Genomic DNA, 27,401 nt, shown 5'->3' with positions numbered 1-27,401 from the left:
ATGAGGCGTTCGGTGTAGTTAGTTTTTAATTAATAACCAACATCTTACAATGATCAAAGTTCCCTTACACAACTCCTAATCAACACTTCACACACATTTGGCTTATTGTATATGCCACGTTATTCACAACTGACTCTAAGTTATCTGGAAGATCTCTATCTTCCCAAATTCAGAGGTAACCTCTTTATACGCCTTTATTGTGAAAACAAAAATAGTCTTTTTTAGGAAAATGTTCCACCGATTAGCAATGATTTGATTTCTGCTGTCTCTCAACCCAAAGGGTCACTTACGTCATCTATCGGAGTGAGCTACAAAGACACTGACCATTAGATGACCCCACTGTAGTCAATGCATCGTGCCTTTTCTAGATGTAGATGGAATAGATTCGTTGGGTGATTTCGCCGTCTATTTCAAAGTTACAGTTTATATTATTAAGATGTAATATCTTGTAAAGTGCGCTGTACTGTAACTTTTGCAAATTGTGGAATAAAAAATTATAGACTCCACGCGTGTGTGTGTGTGTGTGTGTGTGTGTGTGTGTGTGTGTGTGTGTGTGTGTGTGTGTGTGTGTGTGTGTGTGTGTGTGTGTGTGTGTGTGTGTGTGTGTGTGTGTGTGTGTGTGTGTGTGTGTGTGTGTGTGTGTGTGTGTGTGTGTGTGTGTGTGTGTGTGTGTGTGTGTGTATTTGCGAGCACACGCGCTCGCCAATTCTGCCTTAGATTAGGAGAAAACTGCCACTAAAACTTCGAAATGGTAAACTTTCTTTTGGAGAAGAAATAAGAAAAATGTTCCCCCATGTTCGATGTTCCCAGTTTAAAAGTGAAGTGACATTTGCTGATTTCCGTTTTCTTTATTAAATTATAGACTTGTGCATTAAAAATTGTACTCAATGGCCAGATTTAAAGTCAATTCTATTCAAATACTCTGTTACTTTTGCTAATGATGTGCAAGGAAAATCCTGCTGTCCGATAATCGGTTTACACTGGAGATGACATCTTGTATATAGAGCCACAAGTGTTACATGGAAATTATTTTCTTTCTTGAAGGATTGGTAACTTCTGGCTGACTATAACAAAATGGTCATCACACACACACACACACACACACACACACACACACACACACACACACACACACACACACACACACACACACACACACACACACACACACACACACACACACACACACACACACACACACACACACGGATGAAAATAATCGATAAAAAGGTCACTTTCTAGACGCAATTCTACCGAGCTTACGAACCACGGTTTTCATCTAAACCGATTGAAACACGGAGGCTTTTTTGAATTTTCATTTACAAAAGTGAAATAAAGTGAAATATATCAAAGTACTAACAAGTTGGCGTCAAAATTATATAAGATGTGAGATGAGGCTTTAATATGACTAAATGGAAGGATGCATTCTAAAATCATATTATTTATGAACGTCGAAATCTACAAAATATTGATATTCTTAAAAACAAGTTAATCGACCTATGAGTCATGTGACACATTTTATGTGTTTACATATCCAACATTATCCACTAATAAGTATCATTATATTACAATATATACGATAGAAGGAACTATCGTATATATATTGTAATTATTGCTCTTCAATTGGTAAGACAAGTGTTCGAATACATCTCGAAAGGGAATGAATTCAAGATTACTTAGGCGGCCTCATAAGGCTATAGTACAGTTTCTTAGTTGAATAAAGAAAAAAAAAATGTCACAACTCATTTGTAATGCTGAGCATCACCCATCGGTTGTGACATTGTTTCCAGTGTGTATATACATTATACTTCTTAGAAAGATATCAGGAGAAAATGAAATTTCCGTGATGCTGGTATTGCCCAATTTCAACTCAATATCCGATCACGTGATGAGTTTAAAAAACAAAACGTCATGTTGCGTGTGCTGAATTTAAGCACAACGAGAGAAATTCGTTCTTCGGAAGCGTCCAAATAAGGGGAGAGTCTGAAAAGTGGATGAGTTAATCAAGACAGTGCATCCGCTCGCTGCTCTAAACTCTCGCTACTCATGTATTCGCCCAACATGAAAATACCACAATACAGCTGCCTGAGTTGACTTCCTTTTATTTCCAAAAAATCCTGAAAGCAAACAAAATTCGAAGGCACTTTAGGATGTCTCAAAAAAGAATTTCGGTAAATCTTTTCAACTCCGCAGAAACGATGGGCAAAGGATGCAGAAGGAGAAGATTACAAAGACCACGAAGCAGGCCATAAACTTCGACCCTTTTAAGTTGCTTACTCTCGTGCAGTTCAATTCGAATACTTTATGAACACTCTTCGTATCCTTCAGGAATAACTCATACGATTTCCTATAAATATCTTTGAAATGCTCATATTGTAGAGTCTCTCCAACTTACCTCTTCGTATTCTATATTAAAAATTACCAAAGGCCGTCCTGGTTGGCCGAGTGGTTAGCGTATCCGCTCCCCATCCAAAAGGTTGCGGATTCGAATCCCGACGTGGGCATGGATGTTTGTCTTTCAACTGCATACATCCATTCATACAACTATGTATACACTCTCCCATGAAGGAGTGAGTCACAACGGGAAAAGTAGACCTAACTAATTAATCAGCGGACCCTGCTCTAAGCGGCATATAACGCTAGGAAGAAGAAGTATCCTATATAAGAATCAAAAATTGCTAAGGGAAGGTTCGTCATAATTCTATGAATAATCTTTCCATAATTCTGCAATTACAGTGAGGCCAATACCATTTAATCAGTGATATGCCGTTAAACAAAACCTATTAAAAAGCTTAAATTGGTATAGATGCAGTGCTCAACACTATCTCACATAATCCTAGTGATGCACTGGGTGTTATCACTCCTCCAATGATTATATAAAAAAATAAAAAATAAACTCAACAAATGTTTACACACCTTCCTCTCCTAACTCATGGATATATCCTGTTCAATGTTTTCCGCCTCTACAAAAGCTAGATGAATTTAAACCATTAGATGATTCGAACTTCACTGCAGGGGCTCCAATTCCATTCTTTTCTGTTAAATATTAACTTAAAAGTAAATTAATCTCTTTCCTATTTACTTCCTCGAACAATTAAAGTATATATATTAGTATACTTCAGAGCTTCTATAGATTAGTCGGTACTGATCCTAATAGCTCTTGGTTTGGAAAGACCTGAGTTCTAGTCTGGTATAGAAAATGACGAACCTTAATCAGGGCTATTCAAGTGAAATTAAGTTAGCCAGTCTCATACGGAAGTTTTTGTTTTTTTTCCTTCTGGAAACTTGAGTTCGCAAAACATGCAAACCAGCCATAAGAACACATGCAGTTTGTAAACAATAGCAGACAATGCTGACGATTAACGGTACTATCATAATCATGTTTCTAAGAAACCGAGTTACTTGACTGTGAAAGGTCATTATGTCTAAAACGAAAGATGGGAGATGGGATATTTGCTGTCCTGGTTGGCCGAGTAGACAGCGTGAACGCTTTCTGCCTAAGAGGCTGTGAGTTCGAATACTGCCGTTGGCATCGATATTTTGAAAATGTCCTGAGGTGGGAGAGGAATTTCGTCACCTCGTGTGAGGCTATCCCCTGTTTATTAGAAGACTAAGTGGCTTGATTAGTTCCATCTTTGGTTTTTACAGTACATAATAATAATAATAGTGAATAATAATAAACAATTTATTATATCTTGCATACAGTTAATAATTACATTAGAAAAAATAGAAGTTACAAAATTTAAAAATAATTAAAATTACATACATACAATAATAACAATAATAGTATTTTTAATTCAATGATTTTTTTATTATTAAAATTATGATTATATATTATTTATTTATAAAACATGTTGTTCCACATGTTAATAATAGTTACTGCAGATGGTAATTTATACTAGCAGTTGAATAAGATTACATTTTTAACAGTATTATAGTATAACAATAAGTTATACAGTATATATTTTACATTTTTTGCTTTTAATGTATTTAAGCGCTATAACACTTCAATGTATTTTTTTTTCTGTTGATCTCAGTTGAGATGTAATGTCTCAGCTTGCATCCTCGAAGTTTTTAGTAAGCTTATTTGAGGATGACAATGGTTAGATATCTTTTATTAATTTGATTGCTATGTTGGATGTAGGCTGATGTTTGAGAGGTCAAATAAATGATTTGAATGGTCTGATCAAAGTGGAATTGCCGATATATTCTGGTGTTATTACATCTGTCTTGATGGTTCACATTCATTTTTGTTGTGGTCTTTTTTTTTGAACTAATTAGGAGACTTTTTTTTTCAGTGTATCGGCTTTGAAGTTTGTATCTTCCTCAAGATGGCATCTCTGATCCACAAAAATTGGTAATTTTTTTTTTTTTTTGCTTTTCTTCCTTGGTACAACAGATTCTGATTGAATGGTGTTAAATATTCGGATAGGAAGATTGATATATGGTCTTGCAATGCGTTGAAGTCCTTGGCAACTGGTTTTTTCTGTCTGCTTGCTTTTATGAGATTATCTCTTCTGGACTTGCTTGTAAGACGAACTATGACTGGTGCAGGTCGTGGCAAGCCTTGTTTTCTTCTCTTCATGAGAATTCGATTTAGTCTGAATGTCGTTATGCTGTAGAGGGATGTCGATTGCATTGCTTAATTTTAAAACTACGTCTCTGAGGTTTTCTGTTGGTGCAGTTTCAGGAAGACCGTTCATAACAAGATCTTTATATTGTTGCTGATTTAAACTTTCGTATTGTAGTTTTAGGGAATTAAATTCTTGACGAGTTCGGATGTCTCTTTCATCAAATTGTGTTGCCTATCAGTTAGTGCGTTAATGCTGATTTTAATGTCTTTTACTGTTTGCAAGATTTTTTTTACTGTTAAATTATTATCTTTGACCATATTCGCTAGATTTTTTGTTATTTGTTCGTTATGTTTATTAAAGAGTTCTTGCGCAAGATCTACTAAGCTGGCTTTTATAGTCTCTAGACCATTTTCTATTAGTATATTTAAGGAGTTCAAATTATAGGACTCACCTGTATTTTTTTGTCTGTTCAATTCGTCGTCTGATTTTTCCTTCAATATAATCGGCTGCGCCATAGATTTAAACTATGGATAGATTTAAATTAGATTCTCCCTGGAAAGTAGGCATTTCCATTCCTCCCGTGGTGCATTGGATTTATGTTGCCAGGTTGTTTCTGAAAAGCCGGCACATGCAAAGTGTAGATTCCTACGGCCTGAAGGTTATATGATTTCCGTCAGACGTAAATCCTTCAGGCATTTGATGCACTTCATGACTCACCTTTCTTCCCTTGAGCAAACTGTAGTGTGATTGTAAAGACAGAGACAGCCTTTGTTCTTCGCTCGTTGTTAACCACGGTCCTCTGTGTTCACTTATCAGCACTTCAAAATTTGGTTTCTTCTTAGCCGATTTCGATGAATTTTGTATCACTGTCTTCAGCATGACAAGTGCAGTTACTTGAGAACACTTTCAAATTAAAAACAGGAGTTAGAACCGCTTTAAAACTATAAAAACCCTAAAAATTAAAAAATAAAAGCATTCATGCCATTCTAATAACCAATTCCACTGTAGCAGAGATATTTTAGAAGGAGAATTTTGTTTAATATAGGCCGGAATTTGGCATGAAACAACTACCATGTTTTTGTATGAAAAACTTCTCTCGATGCGCCGGTCTGATATTATATATCGTTCACTTACTTACGGTATTAATGTACCATCCATTTAAGAATTACAACTCGAGTAGGTAAGATTTAAATCAATAAAAGACAAAGAAGAAACTAAAAAAATTAATATTGACACTATTCAGAACATTTACCTCCTTTTTCGATTTAGTTAATGCGGAGTCTTCTTAGGGAGGATGAGTACGGTTTCCTTTCACCTACTTCCCAAAGCCCTTATGTCCAATAGATCTGAAACATCGGTAGCTACCTTCAACCTATATTTATGCTACAAGAATTCTCTTTTATTTTAATTTTTGTGTTATTACTTGTTTTATTATTTTCCATATAAGCTTGGTTGATTTAATTACCTAAACTGTATAACTGAAGATGTTCTGAATACACCTTTTGCCGTTGTATGGTTGATTGCAATTAAGTTGAACTCCTGATGTAATTTAAAAAAAATTAAAATGCTTCACATCACTTTTTTAGTAACTATACAGTAGAACTATAAACTCTGTTGGACCAAAATGTTGGAGAGTAGTAGCAAACGCTACTAAGTCATGAATATGTTCCTGAGTATAGTGATCGTTACGATAAGTAGTTTTTTTTTTCTTCAAAAGTTTAGTTTTTAAAGTCAAAACGATAAAAGAAACCAGATTTAGTAACTGAGTAAGATTCCAGTATTTCGACAATGTAACCAGAGTTTGAACTTCCTGATAGCATGGAGAATTTTGGTTTGAGTTTCAGTGCACAGATTCAAGTTCTGTTTGAGCTTGAATAAGAAATATGAACTTATATTCTTCTAGGTTAAAATACTTTAATTCATTCGCCAAGCTGAAGAATCTTTTCATCTTCACTGGAAAACGAAATGCATGCCTTTAATCCTTATAATGAATAATGTGGATTACCTAACGAAATTATCGCATAAAAACTCATTTGGCTTAATGATAAATAACCAGTGAAAGTAGATACCATTCCTCGTTTGTTCCTAAGACGTTTCTGCAATAATTTACAATTTTGAAGGATTCCGTATTCATAACTTCTATTTTGTTTCTTAAGAATAATACTGCAAACAAATACTACGGAACTCTTCTGTTTCCTATTTGCTAATCCTTTTATTCTTCAGAAGACACTAGACTCATATAAATGGAAATCACCCTTCTATTCGACGCTGGATGAAAGCTCTGAAGACATGCTGTCATATATGAAAATCATAAACGTGTCTACTAATTACATGACTACATAGCAACTGCAAAGATACGCTACACCTTCTCTGACTAGCAGTACTTAAGAGCAGCTGTGGAGAAGTTAGGAGATCGGAACTCATCTGATTATATATGATCTTCTCCAAGCGACAACGTTATATAATTGACGTGCATCGAAGATGTGGTCTAGACAGTTATCTAGAAAAGACTTTGAACATATTAGAAAACTTCCTAATTACTGTGAAGTTTATAGCACAAGTTACTAGTTTGGTTCACGTTTTGGAATATATAAGAAATTTGTGTAGACATATCTTACTACCTATGATAAAGTGGTTAATACTATCTGCATTGTCTAGAAATTGAGTATATTTGTCTGGTCAATTTGTTTATTTTGCCTGTTGAAAACCCAAGTTTCATGATATCGACTAACTCACTACTACTACTTAAGAAATCCTGATAAAGGTTTTCACATTCTAAATGAGATTCAAACCCAAGTTTTCAAACCAATTGGCATCATCAATACTAACTGATGTATGAAGGCTCCTAGCTTGTGTCTCTTGACTATATAATTAATTCGGTTATTCCATGTTTCCTGCTAAACATTTCTTGAAAGGTTACACGAATTAAAAGTTGTGGTAGTACGCTATGTAAGAAACGCGACGTTCAACGTTCAGTTTCAGTAGAATGGCAGTTGCAGATAAACTAAACATTACTGAGATTTAACAGCAAACTGCAAGCAACAGCGGAAAGAGCAGCATCCCGACGGCTTTGCAAAACGTTGAAAGTCCAGGATACGGAATCACGAAGAAAAGCCTTATTCCCCAGTGCATCATCTCAGTTGTGAATTGGCCGGTGAGTTGTAATGGTCTGGAGCTATTTCTTTTAGTATGCATGAACTAGGACCTTTAATTGTATTACCTGGAATGTTGAATGCTGACTGATTTGCAACAGTTCTGAATAACGTAATTATTCGTATACTTTAGCAGTTTTACCGAACATATCCATGTCTGTTTAAATTCTGCAATGTACCATGTCATATTCCGTCTGTCATGGTTATGAGGAAAACGATGTCTAAACATTTCACATCGTTTGCAGTTCTTTTGGAAAGAACAGCAATTTCAGAAGTAGGCCAGACTATTGATCTCAACAATGAATGGTACATTTTGAAGGAATAAGACTCAGAATAACTTATCGCAAGTTGGCTGAGAATATAGTTAGCAATCCAGGCGATATTGAAGTATGTGCAAATGAAGTTTCTCAGGAACATAGTATTGCCCCCAAAATTATATCATAGTATGATGTCGTAGCGAAAATTTTATATATCAGTTTTGTTTATGTCTCTGCTAGATCGCATGATTAGTATGTGCAATATAAAAACAAAAAGAATCAAATAAAAAGAGCAGATAACACACGCACACACACACGCACACGCACACACGCACACACGCACACACACGCAAACACACACGCACACACGCACACGCACACGCACGCACACACGCACACACACACGCACACGCGCACACATACACACACACGCACACGCACACACACACGCACACGCACACGCACACGCACACACACGCACACACACGCACACGCACACACACACACACGCACACGCACACGCACACACACACGCACACGCACACGCACACGCACACGCACACACACGCACACACACGCACACGCACACACACACGCACACGCACACACACGCACACACACACGCACACAATGTTTCAGTCCTCCTATAGCCTTCTATAGAATTGTAGGTTACATATATTGTCTTCTCGTTAATCAGGATCAGTTCAACTGGTTATTATATTCAGATTTATTCATTTTCGGAGTAGAAGTGCATCTTGTGATGTAGGGTTAGAGAAGCATTATATACTGTGTCAGGAATATGTGAGGTTATCAGTAATTATTTTAAGAGAAGAAAGTTGAGAAATTCAAATATTATCATGTATGGAACGAACTACAGTAGAATGGCATGCACAAAAGAAAACACAACTATTCCAAACGCGTTATTTTATTTTCAGCAGCACCATAAAACATCTGCCATCCAATAAATGTAACACATTACATCATCAAATGAGTTTCAATATACGAGATACTATTAAGTTAAGGGGATAATAAATCCTTCATTATTTTAAAACCGGATACGAAACTCGGAGATCGAAATCTAAGAGTTTCATGCCGAAGAACTTTCGGCGAGTCCAAGCGTAAGTCAACATCTGGTAGTACAACACTAGGGCAACTCGGAGCAAAGGTAATGCAAGCTCCATTACTATCCTTAATATTTTCTCATAATGTAAAATCTCTCATAATACAGCTCCTAGGAGATGTATTACTGTTTTACATTATGAAGAGAGGTCACTAACCAGACCGGTTTCGACCTTTATTGAGGTCTCATCAGTGAATAGGTAGACCTGGATAATACCAAGGTTTAAGTGAACCGAAATTACATATCTTTACTATACAAGGTATAGTAAAGATATAGTAAATATATGTAATAAATTCTTTCTGGTGTATTTTATATACACCAGAAAGGTGTACCCATATATTATTACTACAATAAAAAGCCAAGAGGCTATTTTTTCCAGAGGCGTAAAATAAGTTAAGGGGATAATAAATCCCTCATTATTTTAAAGCCGGATACAAAACACCTGGCAGTGTTGTACTATCAGATGTTGACTTACGCTTGGACTCGCCGAAAGTTCTTCGGCATGAAACTCTTAGATTTCGATCTCTGAGTTTCGTATCCGGCTTTAAAATAATGAGGGATTTATTATCCCCTTAACGTAATTTACGCCGCAGGAAAAAAATTGCCTCCTAGCTCTTTATCGGAGATACTATTAAATTAGCAGCTAAATTTACACAGAATTTCTTTTCACATTGTGTTCAGATTCATTTCTTCCTGTTTTTGTTTTCTGAGGTGTGATGGCGATTTTCATTACCATTCACGGTGATAAAATTGCACTTTTATTAATAAAAATACTGAGTTTGAAAATAAATAAAAACATGTAAAAAAATATATTAAGTATTGCAGAAAGAAACAAGAAAAAGTTATAGAGAATGATTTTATTTAAATTTAGTTATATTAAATTCATTAATAACAATGTATCATATAAAGCCGTCTTGATTTTTCAAGGTTGATCTACTGACGGAGAAAGGAAGGATAATCTGCACGTCATTTTTATTACTAGTATAACTAAACATAATATTAAGATAGTTCTCAAAATGACTTTTGTATGAAGTGAGTGTTATTATTATTGAGGAAATGAATTTGTCATTGGGGAAATGAATAGGAATTTAATGGGAAATCTATTAAAGTCAGGAAGGGTTTAATAACTTTGAGTCGAGAAGAAAGAAAGGATAAATTCTACTTTAGAAACTTGACATGGTTGTTAACTTAATCTGCCCTGACGAGTGCCAAATCAAGCATGTTGTAGAAAAATCGACAAGTTTCAACAGTTTGTTGCAAAATCAGATTTTTTTCCTCTCTCGTGAGAGACTTGGAGTAAACAAAGTAGTTTCGTTGAAACCACTTTGAGTAGATTGAGATGTGAAATCAAACATCGGTGCCAACGTAAACCATAGTAATAGCAAGTGGAAAGAAAAACTCTTATTTCAGTTGCAAAAACGAGAGAGAGAGAGAGAGAGAGAGAGAGAGAGAGAGAGAGAGTTTCACTTTCATTCAAAGGCAATAGCTTCGGGTAATAGCTACAAGTATGCTGTTCAAAGCTGACAAAAACGATTTGAAGACCTTCTTAAATTGAAGTGGCAACATTTGTTCGTGATTTTCATCTGAAGGAAAGAAAACATTACACACAGTGCACATCAGAGTGAGATTCGATTGAAATGTTATCGTCACATATGATGTATTTGTATTTAGTAAGTGCGTTTCTAGCAAAATAAGCTTGCTTCAGGTAAGAAACAGTATATTTACCTTAATACAAATCATTATGTACCAGTCGTAAAATATAATTTAAATAAAATAAATATTTCATCCACAGAGGTAGATTTGGCATTTTTAAAGCACTTGATACCTGCCTGAGCGAAAATATTTTTGGAGAAAAAAAAAGCTACATTTAATGTGATCAGAGAGGACATCCATACACACATCTACGTGTTTCAAGCATTTTTTATGAGCTATTTAGGATTTAAAACGCAAATAAAACATCACTTATCCAATAAATATTATTTATTCTCTCCTAGATTCAAAAATTCCATTAAGGAAATAATGTTTAATCCTTGGACATGAAGACGCAGTTATTCTAGTTTATTCAGATAGAGGGAGACACTATCGGCATCGTTACAATCAGGTATTTCACCTCCTCCCCATTGAACGCACATCATAGCGCAGCGCTGTCCTTCGAAGTAATCTCCGTACATCCTTTTGCACTGAGCGCAATTCTCGAGGCAGAGAGAGACCAAGTTGAGGGAGGTATCCACGAGAACGTCGGCAGTCGTGATGATTATTAAAACAGAAGCAATTACGATTGCCTTGTAGGAAGTCGTACTGCACTTCTGAAAGGAAACAGATTTAGTTTCAGCCTAATGATTGGCACTTGTTACTAAATCGATGAAAAGGGATTTTAACTGAGCTTAGTGCACAACTTCATTAATGTAAAACCATACAATGAGATGATTACTATGTATTCAGCATAAGAGAGAGGCTAATTCTAAACTTACCATGATTTATATCAATTTCAGAAAATGATTATAAATATTATCTACGTGTATCTTTCGTGGTTTTTCTTAACTAAAACGTTCACTCAAATTAGTTTAAATAAAGTAAGTTTCGAATAAATTTTGGAGTTTTTTAGGAGAGTAGGATTTAGTCCCAATAATATAAGTTTTTTTTTTTTTTTAAATAAAGTTTTAATAGTTTTATTTGTTACTTGACTTATTAAAAAAGATTATTTTGCAATTTCCAAGTTAAAAGCATATAATTCTTTTGGGCACTGAAATAAAGTGTCAATTTTGCTTTCTCGTAATTAATTAGTTAATCATGAATCCATAATGATTTCACTGGTGTTATTACAGGAAAAAAAAAATTCTTACTATGATTTTTTTACATGTATTTCACCAGCATGCGCATGGCTAAAACAAGTTAGGAATGCGTAGATCTATATATGATAATGAAATCCTATCGACCATTTTTAGAAGCGTACAACAAATCAAGAACGGATGAATCGATTTTGACATTAAAAAATAATAATTAGCATTTGAGAAAAAAATGTGAAGCACATTTTGTTAAAAGAAAGACGTAATAGCGACTGCATGAAATAAAGAAAAGTACATTTTTTACTACGCACACACCTGCTGTTACCCTTGGACATTTTATTCGTTTGCTAGTGATATTAATCACTCAGTTTCACATAGAACAGAATTAAAAATTACACAAAACGATGGAAATTCCTCCAGACTTAAATTCCATTGAGTACTGATGGGAATCAATAAGAATCTTGTGCACTGAATGAATAGTCAGAAATTGCTGTAAATGCCTATGCTACGTATGGTTGTTGGGATCATAGTGAATGAGTGACCAAATATTATTCACTATCTGATCTTTTTTTTATTTTATTTTAGCGAAGGTTTTGGCTGTCATCCGCCTTGTAAGAGAGGAACTGTCTCTTAAGATAGGATTCTGTGTACTTTGGTTTTTTTTAATACAATGGATTTTATTCAAAGTAAACGCAAATTATAACAATTTATATTCACTGAATATGAAAGCTCAATTTAGACTTTAATAAAGTCTAACGTACTGCAGTGTCCATTGAGACTGTTCCTTACAGAAATATGTTAGGAAAAATTAAAAACTTTTCAAACTTTAAAATGTTCCAAAGCTGATTACACTCTTCTCACCCGAGAAATGGCACGATAGCCTATCAGCCTCAAGAAATTGAAATACCTGCAGGGAGTTTTAGCTACAATAATGGGATTGTTTTGCTATTATTGTAACACATCTAACTCTGCCTGTTTCGTTCGACTCTCAAAGGTGCTTTGTCGCTATGGCACACATTTTGTTGATCACATCTAAGATGTTTCTTGACATCAAAAATATAAAAAGGAGAAACAACGTGTAACTTATGGAACTACTTTTCCAGTCAGTAATAAGAGTTTCATGAGCATGTCAACTTCAATAATTCAGTATTTTAAAATGTGCACAGAAGGCTGAAAATAAACGGTATTATAAAAAGTCACGTCCTTTTCAAACAAATTTATTTATTTATCATTATCCATAAAAAACAAATACACTTTGTCATATGGAATGTCAATACGAATGATTTGAACTGAACAGAATAGTTTTATTTTTGATTTTCGTTACTTCCTCAAGAAAGAAAATTTAATACGCAAATAAAATAATGCAGTAGGAAACAAATCTTAAGCTTTCAGTGAAAATTAATATTGAGTTCATCCTGCAAAAATGAAAATAAGTTACACAAATAAATAAAATAAAAGGAAAGTGTTAGAAGATATTTAACCGATTTGAAAATGATATTAAATTATACACAACCATATTTTTATGACACTTTAATGTTAAAAATATATTCGACTCAACTGTTTCAACAATACTTAATGACGTCTTCAAAAGAGAAATAGAAAAAAATATACTGAAAAGATTAAGATGTTTTCAGTTTCATTGTAGCTCCTATCCTTCAGCATAGGACTGTCAAGACGTTTCAGTCGAATATATTTGCTCCATTAAATTTTAAGAATGAGAAGTAATATGAAGTCCTAATTAAATATCGACATAAATAAATAAAGATTGGAAAGATTAAAACATTAGAAACAATTAGACATGAGAAGAGTACACGAAGAAAAATATGGTATCATGGTAATCGTAAAGTATTACTTGTTTTAACCATATTTTACTGGAAACTTCACTTTTTTAAAGGAAATAAAGGCTAGGTGATTAAATATTAAATATATCTAACATTTAAAATACCAAAAAATTTAAAGCAATAGTAAACAAAAACTATGTGGCATCCGGTTCAGAAATTTAGAATGGATAGATAAGCACTTTCTTCATGATAATATAAAATTTCGACTTGATGAAGTTCTGAAGAAAAAGGAAATGTTTCTTCAATCTCCTGTAGAATTTCTGGTAATCTTGCATTAGCGCGAAAAAATATGAAATAAATGATGCTGAAAAGCAATGTTTGGTAATTTTTTTCACATATTACTCTTCTCCAAAATGACTTAGTATTCTTGGTTTGTTTGGATTTGATTAGCGCGTGTCAAGAGATAGCATACAAGATGTAGTAAGCGCAACTTCTCAATGAGAATACTTTAGTTGTGTTATCGAATGTTCTCCATCGAAGTAAAAATCCAAAAGACTTGGCTCCAGTCATAACACTTATCAATTTAAAGGAGATGCTGCAATATTACATCTTCTGTTCAGTCTACTTAATTCTTTATGTAAATAAAATTGCTTTGTTTGTGTTCTCCTCGGACTTCCTTGTCTCTTGCATATAATAACGAGTATTCTTGTAATATTTAATTGCAAGTTTAACTTCGTGTTTGTCTAATAACTATTTCAACTTCGTTGTGTAAACGAAATAATGCAATTTCTATTCTTCGAAGTTTATTGAATTTCTAGATGATGCAGTCTAGTAAGGTACTAAATTTTTCTTCCTACCTTTTAATGCTTATTCTTCTTTCTAATGTAACACCTTGAAGCTTACATGAAGATGATTCGATTTGCTCAGATGAAGGGCTTAAATGTAGTGGAAGAAAAGCATTTATTTCCTTCAGGATAAATTCTGTTTCTCAGAATTTATTTATTTATACTCCCTTTGGGGCCTGTCCGTATGTACTTCTACTCGATGAATTTAGCTGAAATTTCTATTTGACATCCTTAATTGACCTTTACTAAGGTTAACAGATCCTTAACTGTCCTTACGAGGTTTTTAATGCTGCTTAACTGATTATTACTAGATGAGAAAATGGATTCCTAATGGTTCCTTAGCTGATCCTTAATATAGTCTTAATAGATCCTTAATTTATACTTATTAGGTTGTAATAAATCCTTAACTTATCCTTACTACTTTTTGATGATCCTCATCTGATCCTTAATAGATCCTTGGAGTCTTCATAGACTCTTTTAGATCCTTACAAGATTCTTAACAGTCCCTTATTAGATTCTAAACTGATCCTTACTAGATGGCCAACCGATCCTTACCAGATCCTTAAAATTTGTCAGGCCTACATTTAATTGGACCACTTCTAGAGGCAAACTTCTTTAAAACGATTCGCATTATCAAAGCAGTAACTCCACTCTAACTGAATAGAATTCAAGGAATTTTGAAACAAATTAGGGTGTTTAGAATCTATTTAAACCTTTTGAGTCAGTTGAATTTGGTTACAGTTGAACGATTTTCGTTGGGGAAATTTCGCAAAATAATTTAAACTGTAATCTAACATTATTTAGTAATAATTCCATTAGAATTGCATTTGTAGCGTCATATTAGGTCAGTATAGTACAAATATAATGTTAAAACAAAATTAGATATTTACAATCAGTGCGAATAAAGTTGGAAATTATCGAAGACAACGTCATAAAATGATCTATTTATAACAGTATTCATAGTGTTCTGATTCTATATCACAGCAACTAACTTGAGACGATTTTGACATATGTACTATAGGCATTTTTTTATATTGTCTTCCCCCCCCCCCCCGCCACACACAGGATCTTTAAACACAACAGTGACGTGTATGGACAAGTGGATAAGGAGACAGAAGGAATATATTAAATATTTCTTGAAAACTTGAGGTTTGTATTCATTAGGGGAAAACTGCAAGGGAAAGACCGTTCTCAGTCACAACAGTAAGAACAGACAATACAGGATTTTTTTTGTCTAATTTTGAGACTAAAATTGTTCGATGAAACCAAAAATGAAATATCTCGAAAAACTTTAACAGAAACACTAATATCAAATTTCTATAAGCTACATTCATTCGTAGTAATAATTTTTAAAACGTTTTCCCGCCTGCAAATTTATTTATTTATTTATTCGTATGGAGCTTTTCCTCCATTTTCTCCCCCGTCTTTATTGGGGTGAGTTGAGCCCCCTCACGGTGGGTTAAATATTCATGACTGTAAATCCGTGTGTGTGTTCACGGGGCCGGTTTGCCTGTTCTGGGGTAAGAAAAACCCGAATTTCCGGATGAAAAAAAAACTCTTACGTCTGTATGAGACCGGCTAACTCACCTTTCGTCGAAAGAGACCAGATAAAGGTTCGATTCCCGTCCATGACGTGAATCGAACCGAGGTCTTTCCGACCAGAGGACTTCGTCTATATCGACTGAGCTACGAAAGGTACGAAAAATGCAAATGATTCGACTGAAAAGAAATCGAATTATGTGGACAAAGTTTCGTAAGTCTCCCAAACTTGCGAATTTGAATAAAATCCGTCTGGCCAGAGCTGGTGAAAAACGTGTGTACAAATGAACAAAAAATATGCTCTATTCATTTTGGGAAAGGCGCCTAAAAGGCTTAGAATTCAATTGTTTAGATAGATGACGTCACTGTACCATTTCCGAAATACTTTTTTTTTGTCAGGGTCGTTCTTCGATCATTTCCATAGTCGTTAGCAACTTTCTATGATTGTTTCCGATCATTTCCATTCCTTATTTTTTCAACTAGTAGCTACAATAGTTTCTAATTGAATAGTGCATACTGTTCTAAATAATTGAATAGTAGAGAACATATTTCTAGAATGGGAGAAGAAATATCGTTTTACCTTCTTTGGCCATTGTCACTAAATTTAGTCTCATATGGAATATTGAAAAAAAATTAGTATTATAAGAACTTAATCGATATGCTTACAAGAAGAAAAGACAATATAATGAAAATATAACTCCCATGTTTTCGTGAAAAATGTTTGTTTATTATGATATGCTAAAAGTAATCAGGCACCTAATATATTATAATAGATCACTAACCAACAGTTCATTATGTTAAAAACGGAGAATTTGTACGAAACGAAAGGGTTATTTTCGGAAATTCGTTTATCGGATAATACGATATTGTTTTGACCGTGCTATAAAGCACGTCTACTTTTAAGATTTCAAGAAAAATTACTCCTTGAGATGTGCGAAACCAGTAGAATCATGTGAAAAGAAAATAACGTGTGCTACACAAAGGATTTTAGTAAAGTGACTAATGTGTTGAGGTGCGAGAGACTACAATAACAGCTCTTTAGGAAGCGTTCATTTTCTCATTTTCTTTATCATTCAGCTAACTTAGTGACCTTAAAAGCATCGCTACTTATTAAGGTTAGTATCACGCTTAGTTCATTAACTTTTCTGGTGTGCAGCCAATAAATACATTACACATCCATTGAGGAGGAGAAAACATTGCTATTGTCTTGAGCCTTCGCTGCTAAATTAAGCACTTTTATAGATTTTTGTGAGGAATAATAAATCACTACGATAAATTCAGCATTATTAACATATATTTAATGAAGAAGAAAAAAATCAGATTGAATAACTCAAATTAAGCTCATATACGAATGAATGCATTCAGTCCTTATTGACTTTCTCACACTAACTAAGCATAAGACTGTCCACGAACACTTCACCAACACATCACCTTTCCATGATGCTGTTGAGATCGATTCATCTTAGAAGTACAGGAAACTCGGTAGTGAAAGGTGGCATGCTTAGTATTATCAGTAAGCTTGAAGCCTTTCGCTCCTAAACTGTTTGACAAATTGATTGAGTTGATGGTTAGTCATCATTTGATTTTCTAATATTTTAACCATTAAGCACTTTAAAATTACTGAAAATAGATGATGAAAGGCTTTATAATGGGTTACACTGCATTTCTTGATATTCGAAATATTGCGGTGATCTAAGCTCGGTTTGTATGTTAAATCTTCATTCGTCATTAAAGAAATTGAAAAATTTATTTCCTTACAAACTTCGTTTCTAAACGCACTAACATAAGTATCCATTTATTTATTTCAATATACATTAAAGATAGAGCAGTATTTTTACGGAACGTTTTCCTCACATTCGTTGATGCCACGATATTTTTAGGAATCTCTATACTTATTCTTATTCGCTAATCTTTAAAGCATAAACGTATAAAAATATAATGAATGAAGCGATTCACATTTTTCTTAAAAGAGCCAACGAGTGATGGGAAGATGATATATAAAACGTAAAGAGCGGTCCCTTAGGAAATACAATATTCATGGACGTAGGTACAATATTACTCAGGCCTATACTGAAATACTGAGCAATTCAGAAAGTCACCCAAGAATTGACACAATCGTTTAAGATGTGCAAATTTGTTACCTTTAGCTTGCAAAAATCTGAGAAAAAAGATAACCTAAATTTTTTCCTATTCATTTATCATTGTTCAGTTTGCCTTTCTTTATTAAGATACCTAAAGACGGGACATATTAAATGATTTTGAAATATAAATGAAATTGGGACGAGGGTGCTACGACCGAAGTATTCATCTGTTGAAATTCAGGAAGTATTAAGTATCTCCTTCTTCTTGTACCCGTTCACCTCCCCAAAACAACTCCAGAAATTTATAGTAGATTAGTTGATCTAGAATAGCCGTATCCACTATTATCTCTTACTAGTTCTCTCTCCACATATAATAGTATTGTCCATTATTCGATTTGCTCACTACTGGCATGCTTGTGCCTCTGAACCATTAGTATCAAGGAGATATAGTTCCTGGTTCGTTTTATACCATTTAAGGTCTCCGATAAGCAAGTTTATGGAAGGGTCTCACAAATTGTAGTCAACGTTTTTACCTCAAGATCAATTTTTATAGCGAATTTTGAACAAAAGGCTAATCAGTAGACAAACCAGACTTTTTTTTTTTTTTTACTTTAATTGATAATCAGAAAGATAGATAGATAGATAGATAGAGAGAGAGAGAGAGAGAGAGAGAGAGAGAGAGAGAGAGAGAGAGAGAAATAAAGATGATTATGAATAAACAGGTAAAGAAGTATGATATTAAATGAAGATAAAGTTGTTATTGCTTAAGTTAAAGCATCAAAAGCTGAAGCGATATATCATGTCATTAATTTCGCATGTTCTCCCACCACTTTATGTATTTGGATTCAAAACCGAATATTTCCAAACAGAGGGGGGGGGGGGTTGTTTTCCTACAATACGGAGGTCTCCGAACATAGTCCGTGCGTGAGTGCGTGCATGCGTGTGTGTAGGAGGGGGTGTTGGAATAAACACCTAGCTACGTACTCTTCATGTGAATCTAATCCGCAAAGTGCTTTTAAACAACAAATAAACATATTATGGAAGAAACTGAGTGTGTATAGGATGAGAAATCCGAAAACCTTGCTCTAGAGACCATCTATAAAAACTTTTCAAGCCATAACAGGTTTCCAGTTAGGCTGTGTGGTGATGTCATAAATATCCATGTCAAAAGTAGGATCCTAATCCACATGCTGTTTATGATTGCAAAAACACGGAGGGAATTAAAAGATAACTGGATAACATAACATAACATAACATAACATAATTAGAATATAAAATAAAATGAAAAGAAAGAGAATGATCTTATAAAAGATAATGGAAAACAATAAGAAAATATGTCTATAAAAACTTTTAAAAGAAGAGGATGATAAAGAAAATGGCTGACGATTATCGATAATTTTCTGTCTCATAAGCAATCTCATATTATCTTCATTTTATTGCAATTGGTTGTCCTTCGCGTCCTGAAACATCGCTTATTTCGCTTTATTTAAATTGATAAATGGATTTTGTGACATAAGTTGGACTTCAGTGCAGATCATTTGGAATTTTTCGTATTGTTACCATTGTTGTCAACGGGAACATCACGTCTCACCCGCTATTCCAAAAAATAATTTATTATTATTATTATTATTATTATTACACAGAGACAGAAATAATTGCAAGATTTAGATAACTATTAGTTTTTTTAATTGTGGATTAGACGTACTTAATATTGGAAAAAAAAACACTTCGAATGGAAGCAGCTACAATAACAAAAGCGCATTATGGTCACCACAGTTTTTAAAAGAAAGTCCAAAAATACAATCCATATTATATAATATAATAGAATCCATAATCCCGCATTAGACTCCCTTGACTATGCTTTGAAAACTTTCTCAGTAAATATTATGTGAATGCTTAATAATGCTTTGATATTTTGTACACTTACCTCCTAGAGGAGGTGTACAAACCATTTCAAGTTCTCGAAATTTCATCTATGAGTCACAGAAAATTCGGATTCGAAACTTAACCGACGATGTGCGGAAAAGTTGTTAAAATTACAGGGAATTCGTTTCATTCCTGTTGGTCCATTCGATAGGAAACGTCTTAACGTTTATTGAGAACATTTTCGTGTTGAATTGTAACAATTAGACTGTGCATAATAGCGAATACGTTCTTAGACTTTTATCAATGAGTATCATTCTTATAAAGCGCTATGCAGAAGCATTTGAACCTTGCTCTAAACCTAATGTTTAACGCAAAATCTACTCACCATCTTGGAAGGCTGTCGAAAAACCACACTCTCTTCTAACAATCTCGGGACACAGTTTTATAGGGGATGGTTTCACAGGGAGCCTCTTTCCTCATCTGTCAATAAAAACGACTGGAATCCTAAAGAGGTAGAACGTGACTTTCATCGACGCATTCAAGTGCTTTTTTAGGCTTAATTGTTTTAAACACCCGCTGATTCTCAGACACAGTTCTGAGCAACGGAGATACCCTAAGTCATCGAAGCCCTAACGTGAATTGATGGTACTTCACGTATATTTTGTCTAACTTATTTAATCAGAATCATCGTTCATTTATCTCATATATTTTATTCTTACATTGCTTTCAAAATTTTCAACAAAGTGTTTTAAATTGTTATTTATTCTAACATTGACATATTATTTATTCAAACGAATCGGGTTATTTATTTATTTGTCATAATCATATCACTGCATCAAAAAGTTCCTATCATATTGAGAACAAAAAAAATAATTAATAAATACAGTTTCGTAGGTTGTGAAACTAGACAATAATATGTAAACCATCGAATGTTTTAATATCGTTCATGCTCACCGAATTTAAAAGCGAATGCTCCTGAAGCATTTACTTTCAATAAATCTGAAAAGAATATCCGCTTTCAGAAGCGACCTCCTTCATACGCTGATATTTACACTTCAAAGAGGTCTACTTCTGCTGCTGAATAATAAGAAAGAATGGAATAAGAAGTTATTTCTCTTTTAGCTTTCATTTCTAGTTCCTCTGAGATTTATTTGGAAACTGTACTTATATTTATAAAATGAGAAAAAGATTTATCAATACTTCAATGTGTTTATATTTTCCCTTGTGTTTAAGCCTGATTTTCATGTATAAATGTGGCGTATAAATTTGGTGTGTAAGGCAAAGTGTTGTCAAAAAAAATGCTGGAATATTTTTCGATCGAAGGCAAATATTTTATTGTATTTTATCAGTTTTATTTACTTTTGGTTGACCTTTGTACAATTATTGATATAACTTTCGGAAGAATGTTTACAGAAAACTAATGAGAAGCAATTCTTAAACTAAATTTTAATATTTGAAAATCAATAAGAAATAAGTGTTGATATTTTATTTCGGTAGATAACTAGTATTTCTTTTCAAAGCTAATAGTTTTTAATTTTTTTTCCTTTACATTAACATTACCAACTTAACTTTTTTCACTTTCCAAAACTTCGAAATTGTCATCCAATCAAGTTATTGTTCGAACGATTTCGTAGCGCTTAACAGCTTTCAAGAGAAAAGATGATCTAATCTGAATTTGTTGAAATAAAGATTCTTGGTTTGGTTCCAAATTACAGTTAGGCCTTTTCAAATACCATGAACCATGTAGTCTGTGTTATTACTTTTCAATTAAAAAACCTGAGATTTCAATGTTTGTTTAATTTAGGATTCGTATTACTTACTATCTGTATATCAGGGGGATGATGCAAATACGTGTCTTACATTCACTTCAGCTGAGCTGTTAAAAATTGAATAATCCGGTTAGCATTTTTTATTTGACTTCCATCAACGAAAGGTTATATATATCGTATATTGGCATTTTTATTCATTTTTAACTAGTCCAGAAACCCTACTTTAGAGATCAAACACAAAACTTTTTAAGCCACTTCAGGCCTCCAATAAGCGACGAAATGGTTTTACACAGGACAATGAAATTCAACAACCACCAAACACAATCACAAGACATCCATGACCAAGTTGGGATTCAAACCCGCAGCCTGGGGGTTGGAGAAGGGATACGCATATCAATCAAAGATCGAATTGTATTGTGATATTAATGTCAATTTTTTTTCAAATTTTGAAACTTTCTTTAATTGATGAGTAAGAGGTAAGTTTAAGGCATGTTCTATGTGTTTATTATCTGCTTGTAGTTTCATTTGAAACTGATGTTCGTCATTACAGTTATATTTTTTCTCTATTCTTGTTGTAGTTGAAATTACCATAAGTTGATTTAGGTTTAATGAGGATAGTCCATACTTTTTTCTTACTGAACACGCGCGCACGCACGCACGCATATACACATACACAGAGAGAAAGAGAGAAGTGTTTCGAATGACCCCAGACTTCGACTAATAAAACAGAAATGACCGAATTTATTTTGATATCTGTAAACCAACAAAGAAATTCAGAAATAAAACACCAGTTACCTTTCATTCAAATCATATTTTCATTCAAATCATATTCAAACTGTTAAACCAGTTTGAATATGATTCATGTAGAAAATCATAACCTTACACGCATACAGACACTTTAAGTGCATCCGAGTATATAATATCGAGAAATTCGCAGAAAGAATAAATCTACCTTATGGCATTTATAAAATAAACTCATCAACTATAACCCTGAAGGTGATTAATTTCTACACATAATTAGCCATATAATGATAGGTAAAAGGATCCAGTAATCCTCCATCGGATATGAGCTTAACACCAACTGCTAACCTTACCTGGTTTCTGTTTTCACAAACTACATTAGACCTAAGCTCATACGATAGATGACAGTTCGAACAAAACACGCCCCTATCACCAATAAAAAGAAGCAGCCATGTGAAAAATTGCCGTGTAGGTAGTAAACCTTGAACAGAACGTGATAACAACATCCATCAATTAAGTTGTTCGCTACTAAGAGAACTTTGTGTTTCTACTTATGGCATTGATGAAAGGTCACTAATAGCTGCTTTGATTTAGGAACGAGGAATTTTGATCAGTAAATCTCGCATGCAAATCTTGTATAAAAAGTTTTCATTGTATTTATTTGTTCATTATAATATAGTTAGTGTTTTACAAGGTGGGGGAGTTACCATCTAATTCTAAAAGAATGGATGTTGATGTGTTTCTGACAGTTATAATTTGCCATAAAAGAAAGCCCAGGAGTCTCAAAATTGATGCCAGTTTTATAATCAAAATTATGCTACCTCTATGAGGCGCTATTATTATTATGGGATTTTTTTTGTTCATCAAAATGACGCATTAGTTCTAAGATTATTCTGTCTGGGATTTTTCCGAATAAATCTACCACATTCCAGTGTACGTTTCTTGTTTAAAAATAAGTTATCTATTTTGCGTTTACCTAACTTCCGCTTCGAACGTTGCCGTTAATTCAGATTTTAACACTAATATGAATATATAATAATAATCAAAGAATGTGTCGATATTCTGTGACAGTCATAACTCATCAGAAAATAATAGTTGGAGCTTCAAAATTTGGTAGTAGCTTCAGGATGAACATGAACATTTCATGGTAAATAATTTTGGCCAAACGCCCTGGTTCTTTATCTAGTCTTGAAATTTTATTTTGCTTTCTAGAAGAATTAGTCTATAATCACTATTTTGATTGACATATTTGCATAGACAACCTAAACCATAGAAAACCTAGTTCAAATGTAATAAAGTCTACTTAGCTTATTGTTTTAGACGTGCAATACATAAACAGTTATATTGAGTGTCCTTCCAGACGTATATAAGACCTCTACCATGGCTAGGCTGATGTCATTCAAATTTAATATTCGAGATCGTCATTAAACTTTGTCGAGCTCTTAGTGTTAGTTAAAATGAGACACGTTTTAGCCAAAAATTTGTAAAAATCCATAAAATAACATGCTACAATATTAACTTAGAAATTAAAAAACAGCTGGATATACCAAGTTGTACCACAAAAAAAAAACAAATGAAGAAATTGTACAATCCTTGAATATAAAACCAATTAATTACTACATAAGACAGTATAAACAAAAATGGATAGAACATTTAAATCGAATAGACAACAGCAGACTACCAAAATAGCATACAGATATAAAATATGTGGAAAAAGAAGAATAGGAAGACCAATAAAGAAATGGCATGAGACCGGAACAGACCATCTAGCCTAAAATCCATGTTAGGAAGAAGAAGGCAATATTAACTTAATAGCAGTAATCCGGTGTTACTAATCTAATCTATATAGACCTGTCAAAGAAGGGTGTGGTCTCGAATGGTTTAGCACTAAATTTGTGCTGAACAGTTTTTGCCTATAGTATTCAACATGCCAGCTGATGACGTCATTATCAGGGTTGTTACGCAATGTTGCCAATTGAACAATTGCTCAGTAATTGATCAGTATCACATCCCAAAAGTTTTTTGGTATTCCGAAAACTTTATATGATGCCAAAAATCAGTATACAGTCAACCCTCATTTAATATCACAAATTCGTTCTGGAAAAAGTGATGTTAACCGAAAGTGACTTTAAATGAATTACATGTTCAATGGGATTTTAGGTAATCCATTTCAGAGACCAAGAAATGAAATTTATTGTCCCCAAAGCTATTAATTTAAATTTTTGTAAATTTCTTTAAGTTCATAACTAATGTTTTATGCATGTTAATTAACATGTATCACACACACAAAACGAATAATAAACAAATAATAACAATAAAAAGGCTTTATTTATCTTAGAGTGAGCTATAATATTTTAAGTGATTCTTTCGTAAAGCGGTTCATTCCGGCTAGAACGGCTAATCTTTATAATGACTTTTCAAGTGAATGGTGAGCTAGTCGATTGGTGCAACTTTATAATGACAGCTGGCTTTGTTGAATTCCGCATAGAATGTTTAGCCAATGAGAAAATTCTGATGACAGATTCCTATAAACAGCCTCTGCTAACCCGGAAGTCTTCTTTGCAGTTGAATAACAAACTTAAAAGTTTCTTTTGGACAAAAAAACAGGAAGAGAAAGTTTTATTTAAGACAAATAAATGAGAATTTTAGGTAGCTACGTATTTACGTGAAACTAAAGGAGAATGTTTTGCCATTAGAGACATTAACAATTAGTATCGAATCAGTTTTATCTGCAACTCTCTATTCTTTGCGACTTACTTCCCATAGGGAAATGTAAACACGTTAAGATCCTATAACTAGAAGCGACACTGGTGCGCTTGTAAGACACTTCGTCTCCTTTGCCTGCAGGAATATAATTACAGAAGAGCGAATTAGTTCGTTGCCGCTTACAACACTTGATGTTTTTCTTTCTTCCTTCGAAGGGCTAATCCACTTGGCAGACAACAACACCACCACCACCACTCCAGACCTGTTTATTATCTGGCAAAACAAAAGGGTGCAGACGCGTAATTCATTCTACTTGCCGCACTCTTATAAGACATTAAATTGCACTTTGTTAGAGAATGAGAGGATTAAGTCAGAGATAGAGAAATATAATTCATTTCAGTTTGTTTCTTAATAGTTCTTTCAGTTCCCGAAATTTAATTGAAATTGTTGTTAAGTTTAAAACTTAACAATTTCAGTTAATTGGAATTAAAATATAAAATAAAATGAAAGATTAAATTAATTAATAGTAACACAATTATTTAAAATGAAATAAAAATAATGATCCAATACTGGATTAAAAATGAAAATTTAAAATTTAAATGAAATTCAAATTGAAAATAATTCAATTGAAAATTGAATTTAATTAATGATATTTATTAAATCAAAACGAATTATTAAATTAGTTATTTAAAATGAAAGATTAAATGATAGTAATTTAATACTGATTAAAGTAATTTAATTAAAATCAAAGATGAAATGTTAAAGAACCGTTTCTGATAAAATAGAGATCGGTATGGCCACCTATACTTATTGCAACCCATACCATCATACTCCCACCTTGATGTTCGGGTCTTTCACGAACAAACAGTGGATTATTTCTTGTTCCGCTTTCAAGCCATATCAAGATACGTCGGTTATCTAGTTGCAGACTGAACCTGGACTTGTTAATAAAAAATACACGAGCCCAATCCTCATTTGTTCAACTGTGGTGTTCCTGTGGGAAATGATGTGGAATTATAAGGCAGGCGATTTAAATAGTCCTAGAAATCAACTTGGGGTAGTGCCATGGATGGAAGAATTAAAGGTTAAAGAGGTCAGTGGTGCTCGCAAGCTAGTTAAGGACCATTTGTTAACAGTAGTACTAAAGTGTATATCATGAATGAAAAAAAAAAAACAACACAAAAATTGGGGTAAAATGGATGACCACTAAGATTAAGAAAGAACTGCAGATCAAAAGAGGTTATGGAAAAAATATAGAATGAGAGGAGGTGAACAGTGGCATGAGAAATACAAAGTTCAAGCAAGAAAAGTGACTAACATAGTAATAAGGGGAAAATTAGAATATGAGAAGAAGCTGGCACTACATTCAAGGGTTAATACTAAGGATTGTTTTCATTATATGGCCAGCAATGATTGCGGACAAATGATCTTTCTGGGCCGGAAAGATGGCAGAATGACCAAGGCGAATGATATTATAGAGCTTTTAAATGATTACTCTATTAGAATGTTTCATTCTGGAGAGGCGAGTCTTATGCCAAAGGGATGGAGAGAGTTGACGGATTAGAAGTAAGTGAAGTAGATTTATTTACGATAACAAGTGCTCGGATGTCAGCAGGGCTGTGGGACTGGATGAAATTTCGCCATGAATCTTAAGGGAATGAGTTAAATAACTAACGGTTCCCTTGATTTGGCTGTTTAATGAAAGCCTTGCAAAAGTCTCTTTGGAGTGGAAATAGGGTAAGATAATGCGACTGTATAAAGGTAGTCGGAGAATGGAGGCATCAGATTATACACAACTTTGCGTTACTTCTGTGGTTGTTAAGGTATTGAAAAAAAAAATTGGTGAGAGCACGTATACAAAATTGAACAGATGAAAATAATATTATCAGTGCAGGTCAGCATGGATTTGTTAAGGATCGTTCTTGTTCTTCATCTCGTTAACTTTCATGATTAAGTAACAAGAGTGGTTGATGAAGAAGATGCATACACTATATTATTTTTTTGATTTTACAAAGGCATTTGATCTTGGCGTAATGGTGATCGAAATTTGAAATTTAAGCGGCGTGTTGCAAAGCTCATAAAAACAATTCAGAGGATTGCTGCAGTATTAAGACGAACATTAATCAACAGAGATAAAATGGCAGTGATTCCATCGCATAAGGTCCTGATTAGGCCACATCTGGA

Source organism: Typopeltis vanoorti, chromosome 17 (genome assembly GCF_054136105.1).
Source record: "Typopeltis vanoorti isolate ZY-2024b chromosome 17, IOZ_Tvanoo_1.0, whole genome shotgun sequence".
Lineage (NCBI taxonomy): Eukaryota > Metazoa > Arthropoda > Arachnida > Uropygi > Thelyphonidae > Typopeltis > Typopeltis vanoorti.
The sequence above is the reverse complement of the archived record's forward strand: the minus strand, read 5'-3'. Positions refer to the sequence as shown.